Here is a 7,834-nt window from a genome sequence, read left to right as displayed (position 1 = left end):
AGGGGACATTTTTGGCATCGGCTACAAGATCAGGGTGCTTAACCCGGCCTGCATCGATATAAACTTATGTACAATCATTTTAATGAACTCGGTGAGTTTATCTAACTTCTTCTGTATTATGTTAGAATTTTTGTGAGAGTCATCTTTTCATATAGTCCAATGGGAAGATGGGAGGCAATCGTTGTGGCACATTTCTTTCGTATTGCAGATAAACAATCGATCAAGAATAATGTGTAAAGAAATTGATGATTGAGAATTGTTGTTTTATTCTTTGGTAACCGTCGAATACAATATATCCCTTTGGTGAAGATAAGATTATCCAATCAACATAATTCTGATTGGTATAACCTAAGTATTATAATGTTACATAAATTAACGAATAAACTATACAAATCTATAATATATATAAACGAAAACATAAAAATCCTACGTGTCGCGATGTGATCGCTCCCCCTTTTTTTGGAGTCACCAGATTTGTTTGATTTTTAAATGGATGATTCTCATGCATTTGACCCGAATTCATGGGTATGGGTCTTACCAAACCCAGATATTCCTTAAATGGGTTATAACATCTCATTAAATAAAAAATTATTCTCACCAAATTATTGATGTAAAAATCCTATAAAATAGGATATACTAAAAATTAATATCTTATTATTTTAAAAAAGATATATATATATATATATATATATATATATATATTATTTAAATTAAAAAACCAATTTTATAGTAAAAAAAATAAACGGGTCTTGGATCTCATCAAACCATAAGTATATTATTAACTTTCATAAATATTATTTATAATTAAAAAAATCAATTTTATAGTAAAAAAAAATAAATGGGTCTTGGGTCTCATCAAAACCATATACTCCTTCCGTCTCTTTATAAGTGTCATAGTTTGATTGTTCAAGTCTTTATTTTGCAATCTTGACCGTAAATATTTTTGTTCATGTCATATAATACTTGATGATAATTATATCAATGTAAAATACATTTAAAACCCAATCCATTCATATATTTTACATCAAGTATTATATAACACAAACAAAAATATTGTCGGTCAAAGTTAAACAAGAAAGACTTGAAAAATCAAACCAGGACACTTATAATGGGACGGAGGGAGTAACTTTTAAACCGGGTTATAACAACTTTTAAACCGGGTTATAACATCTCATTTATTTGTGAAACAATTTATCATCAAACCATAAATATATTATTAACTTTTATACAATAAAAATATAAATTTGAAAATTAAATAAATATTAAAACAAACAATATAAAACAACCCCCGTAATACGGGGGATAAAAACTAGTACATAATAAAGATAATAACAATAATAATCTAGCTTATATAATATAATCTAATATTTCGTTGAGGGTATCAATGTTGTTCGTTAGTTTCACGTACACTGTATGGTGCAGGCTGCAGGTACAAGCAAACATTTAGCAAAGGGAAATACAATCTATTAACATTAATCCATCTTGTACATATCAGATGGGATTCCATCTTGATGATGGTTGTTAAGTTAAATCAGGAAATATATTTATGTCATTTAGATTTGAAGTGCATGTGATGTTTTAATTAGTGTGTTTCTTTTATCAACTCTTTTTCCTATCGTGTTTCACTTGTTTTGATCGCCTTAAAAATTTTAGTTCCCGTGTTTTGGATATGCATAATTCCAGAGTGTCACATATTCATTGCCCACCCCCTCCGCCTGGTTGTGAGTCTTTCTGAATCTCTTTGTGATTTCTTTTTAACTTCTTTTGTTATAATTTTTTCATAGTCCAAAGTTTGTAATATCTATCATGTTTGTTTATCAAATATGGATAGGTCGAACCCTCTAATCGCTGCATTACCCCCAAGGAGTCCATCATGGTTTCGTGACCAATCGGTAAAATAACTTTCTTTATCCTTTGTTTTCTTCAATTTATATGTGCTCCTTTTTGTGATCGTGTTATGTGTTTATTCCAGCAATGGGGTTCATCTTTTAGATTTTTATCGACACCGCAACTCCCCATGCCATGTAGATTAAGAGTAAGAAACCTCCCGCCTTTTATTTTCCCATTATAGCTAAATCTTTTTATCTTATTTTTGACTGTACGTGATTCTCTGTGTAGTGATTTAAAGAGTCCCCATGAGAGTGATAAACATATGCAAAGTGTATTTGTACCGTTATCTGAACGTGCTACTGTTTGTGCCACACATCCACTAGATGACATTATTGTTGCTGCTACAATGGTGGGCATACATACATATAACATGCACACACTCCCTTATATTGTTTTCATTTTTAATGCAGCATCTGGCATTGTTTTGTTTAGGACGCATCTTTATTATGGATTTCTCCGAAGCATCTTTGCAAGAAAGATGATGATGATGATGAATGAGCATTCATGAAAGACAAGGCACATTATGATAAAATAATTCCCATATGGTAGAAAGATATTCCATCAAGAACATTTTTCTAAATTTTGAATGTTGTATTTGAAACAAACAACTATATCCATAGACACTAGAGTAGAGTAATATGATATGATGTAAACTGTAATACATCACAACATATTATATAAGATATATAACAACATATTTTGACCGCTCCCTTAGCATTCCCTACAGGCTACATATCCAATTATATATCCATCTTCCAGAATTAACCTTTATCTTCCCCTTTACCTTCACTCCATCTACTTCATATATATGTTTGAAAAGTAACGCGTGTTAGCAAACGAATTAGTGTTTTGAAGTCCACATCATGTTGGACCAGCTTTGCATACGCCACTCTAGCCGAGCCAGCAGCCCGCAAACAAGCCACTCACAAATATGAGAATATCGTATTCACTAAATATTGTCCGGTATATTGGCCTAGACAGAACAATCAATCAAATCTAACAAACAGAGCACATATTTGTAAAATAAACTTTACAAAACAAACCCCAAAGTTTAACAAATCAAGATTAAACCTTCACATTTTCATCTAATACCATTAATACGAATGAATTATATTTAAGCATTATACTTTTGTAGACACGTTGTAGAAAATGTCTCTTCCTCTATTTGTATTAAACACAAGTTAGATTCGAGTATATGCCTCTTATAAATTCATGTGTCTAAAAAGAAAATGTTGTATATATACTCATATTTATTTAAGGAGGGAAAGGAAAGGATGGGAATGAATTGTTGTGTTCTTGAGTTTCATTTAAGGAAGGAAAGAACAAAATGCGTGTTCTCGAGTTTCATTAAAGAAAGAAATAAAATGAAAAGAAAGAAAAAATGGGTGAAATAAAGAGTAAATGGTGGATGATCTCTTTCCTTTCAAAATGGGAGGAATTGAGGTCGAGAGGAAATTAAAAAGAAAATAATAGAAAGGAAATGAAAATGTTTCACTTCGTTTCCTTTATGTTGTTATATATGATTCGAATATGGATTTTTAACTTGAGTAACTCATGATTTAATTATGTACTATCACAGGCTAAAATGATGATAGGCAACTACATGTGTATAATATTCACATTGCCATGCCATATAGGTACAACACAACTAGACCGTAGACAGCAAATTTCATAATTTTAAAAATATGAGAAAATCACGAAAATAGTAATTTATCACAGTTGTGTTATACCTTTGTATCCATGTGAAAACAACTTCACATATCTAGTCATGTGATACGTGAATCCATGGTCGGTATAAGCTTTCATTTGTGTATCTACCAGGGTATTTTGTTAAGTTTAAACAATTTAATTTTTATATGTGTTTACTTGGTTATAATTTGGGTTGTGTAAAAAACTTTTGTATAAAAGTCTCAAATGAGACTACCCATAACCATTTGGTTAGGAGTATAACCTCTTGCTACTAGACCAAGCTAGTGGTATGTAATTAAGTTTAAACATTAAATATACATATCGTATATAATAAAAATACATAATTTAAAAATATATATATATATATATTCGGGCCTAGCAAGGTGTCGGACATGTGGCCGCCGACCACCTTGCCACCTCCAAAGGCCGGCCCTATATCCCACTTCAATCCCATTAAATGCATGTTTATATTCTACGTAAATTACATCCTTCATATCACAGGTGAATCTTACTCTCGTGTCAATGTTTGCTTGCGTATTACAAACTTTATTCACATGGTACATATTTGTCAGGGTTATATTAAGACTATGTGTAGTGGAATGACTACATTGTGGCGATTTTTGACACGTGACGACACGTCAGCAGGGGGCGATTTTCATTTAAGGGTGTAGTGGTTTGTAGCCTAAAATCCGTCAAATAATTACACAATATTATTATCTTTTCAAGTTAAACGGCGACAAATACATCCCCCCCCCAACACCACAAAAAAATCGACACAAAATCGTTGTGATGGGTGGGTGGGGGCGGTGTTGACGGAAAAATTGGGACGATTTTCGCCTAAAAAATCGCCCCACTACATTAGTCTAACACACATACAAGCAAAAAATATGTATACGATTGTCATTTGAATTGGAATGCAGCAAAGCACTAAATATTGTCATTCAGTGACGTAGTTGGGTAATCATCTTGTTGTGTAGGTCGATACAAACAGATAAATTAAACATAGTACAAGGCCAAGTAAGGGCTTAGGCTCACACTTAATTAAGGCTTCCAATTATGTATTGGTCTAGTTGTAAACTTGGTTGTTACTAAGTTGTAGGCCACAAGTTCAAGACCCATAATAAGTGTTTTTTTTTATTTAGATTCACAATTGTTATGAAATGGCTTACAAATCTCATTTTATTTTAGGCCTCCAAAAACATTGAGCCGGCCCTGACGTAGCACCTCCCAATAATAATTTTCATCGATTCTATATATTGCATTGATGGGTTGGGGGAACTGCTAAACATAACACAACATATTACTTTCATCAAAACTATAATGGTTGTAAATAAACCATCATATTTGTTAACTATCTTTCTAAGCCAACACTAACAATATTTATGTTGTACATGTTAAATTCTAACGGAGTAACGGACACCATGTGGCAATAGCGTCTGTTATGGCCAAACTGATGGTGGCTGGAAAGATGGAAGGGGGGGGGGGGGGGGGATGGGGATGTTTATGGACACGACATTGGTGCTACGAAAATTGTGTGCATGTCATTTTTTCAATTTTAGTGAAATTAATGAAAATCGATATGAACCAATGATACGAGAAAAATAGCAGTGACTTAGAATAACAGCTAAACTCCCACCAATTTTTTGTATTTCTTTATCTACATCATGCGTTGTGTTATGTATCATTAGATGGGTGCCCGCGCGATGCTGCGGAAAATACATACCTTGGTAATCATGTAGATTTATGGGTGCTTGTTGTTTCGTTGTAACCGTGAAACCATTTATTGTTATAAGTAAATTCATAGTTCTTATTTTAAACTCAATTTAATATCAAAGTACAAACGAAAACGAAACCTAACCATCGTTAATGGTTTGGTTTTGTTGGGTTTCTATTTTCAACGGTCTAGTTTCAGTTTTCGGTGACCAGAAACCGTTAATAATGGCTTGGCTCACGGTTTAATTTAAAACCATCAAAACCGGACGTGAAATCCATATACGTAAAATTTTATTTTTTTTAACAGAAAAGAAACTATGACAATATCATACTCAAATTAAAAAAAAATGCTCGTTTTTATGGTGCAATTTTTTTAAAAAAATATTAACGTACGAAAAAGTTATGACCATTTGAAAATCGTGGAGGTATTTGGGTTAAAAATGAAATTATAAAGAATAGATAGTTAAAAGATGAATGACAAAATTTATAACTTTTCTTTAAATTTAGATAAATTGATTAAAGTTGAGGGAAAAAGTTGTAACTATTTTTAAGAAAAATGGAAAATACGTGATATTTTATGCTAAAATGACTACTTTACCCTTATTTTATGTTGTATCATGTGTTTAAACATTTGTAAATTCCTTAAAATCAAGTGTCTTAATTTTCCCTTCTTTCATACATTATATATAGCATAGATAACAAGTTAAACCAGTTTGTAAACTACTTAAGACCAGCTCGTCAAAACCTTCTCACAGCATAAATCTGACACGTATGATTAGGACTGTTCAAAGGGTAAGACCCGACCCTTTTACCTAATACCCTACCCGGACCCTTTACCCTTTTAGGAAGAAACTTGAACCCGAGACCGTACCCTCTAACCAATAAAAGGGTCGGGTATAAATAAGGGTTTCAAGGGCCCAACCCTTTACCCTTTAAGACAGTAATCAAATCTCCTTTTTCTGCATTTACAAGTTACATATCTCATAAATGACTTTAATATATGAATCATAGAACAATTATACTTTCTTTTAATAACATAGTAAAATTTAACTTCGAAAGTTTATCAATCATTTGAACTGATGCAAGCAATATTCACATTCACAAATTACTTGTAGAGAACAATTCAGTGATTTTCATATATATGTTTCCATTCAGTAGTATGACCCTTTATTTTTATTTTTCATAGTAGTTGGAAATTTCTGATGAATCATATATGAAAATACAAACCTCTCATAAATTTTATATTAATCGTGAATATGATGTATATCTATCTAGTAGAAGGGTCAAGGGTTTGAAAAAGGGTCAGACCCTTGAAACCCTTTTACCCTTTAAGGCGAAATTTAAATACCCTTTACCCTACCCATATTATTTATTCGGGTCTAACTAAGGGTTTTAAGAGTCGGGTAACCGGGTTTCAAGGGTCCGACCCTTATCTTGCTCACCCCTACGTCTGATTAACTATTCTGATTCACACTCAAGTAAACTTTGGAAGCTAACCTACTCTTAAATACTCCTATAAACCGCAAGACATAAGTCTTGCAAGATTTGAACCCTCCCCTTGCAGGTAAATCACATCTTTGTGTATGGCCTATATCTAATTTGATTCCCACGCATAATGTTTGATCAGTATGGCATGACTGTTACGAAGTCGACACCTGCATTTTTTTTGCTCAACACTGCTTGCTCGGGACATACTATTAGTATCCCAAAACAATCACACCTTTATTTGGTACACCGAAGAGAATGAAGATGCTTAATACTTTAGACCAGAATATATGAGGTTGGGATATGGGTCAAAACAAGTTAGGATGAAAGAGTCGGTTAGATTAGGTTGGAATTACCTTAGAGCTGTTCACAAGCCAAGTCGAGCCCGAGCTACGGTCAGCTCGAGCTCGGCTCAAACTCGAAAGCCTAATTGAGCTAAAAACTGTAAGCTCGAGCTTGGCTTGGTTTTACACCGCTCAACACAATTTGGCTCAAATACGCAAACATAATCTAATCAAAATCTTTGTAACTTAATTTACCCAAAGGGCAAAATGTGAAAGTCACAATTTATTTACTTAAGGAGCACCTTAGATTTTATAGATAAATGCTTCTCACTAATGTGGGACGACAACATTGTTGAAAATTTTTGTTCTTAAACTCTGGATGAACTTAAGAGTTAAGAACGAGTAATGCATGGCTTGGTTATTTAAAACTTGCAAACACGGATTAATACAGTAAAATAATAAAGACAAATGACTGAATGCTACTCATTTCATTTGAATTTATCTCTAGGACCCCTGCTTTCAAGTCTTAATTTTAAAAATTAAACTTGGTTGATGCATAAGCAGACATGCAATAAAACATCTGCAAGATCTAAATGGACTTATGGTTATGGTTTAACCATTTGAGAACTCATCTGCACAAACAATTTTCATGGTTGCCATGTGATGCGACCCAAGTCTATGTGTGGAAAAAGAACAAAGGCACAACCCCCTACAATCATCTAATTTTCAAACTAAAACCTTGTTATCTTCTAAGATTTCAAACTAAAACCATC

This window comes from Bidens hawaiensis, unplaced genomic scaffold (assembly GCF_021521415.1).
Source record: "Bidens hawaiensis isolate Kalapana, Puna unplaced genomic scaffold, B.hawaiensis_p1.1 tig00025555_1, whole genome shotgun sequence".
Taxonomy (NCBI): Eukaryota; Viridiplantae; Streptophyta; class Magnoliopsida; order Asterales; family Asteraceae; genus Bidens; species Bidens hawaiensis.
Note: the sequence above shows the minus strand (reverse complement) of the source record.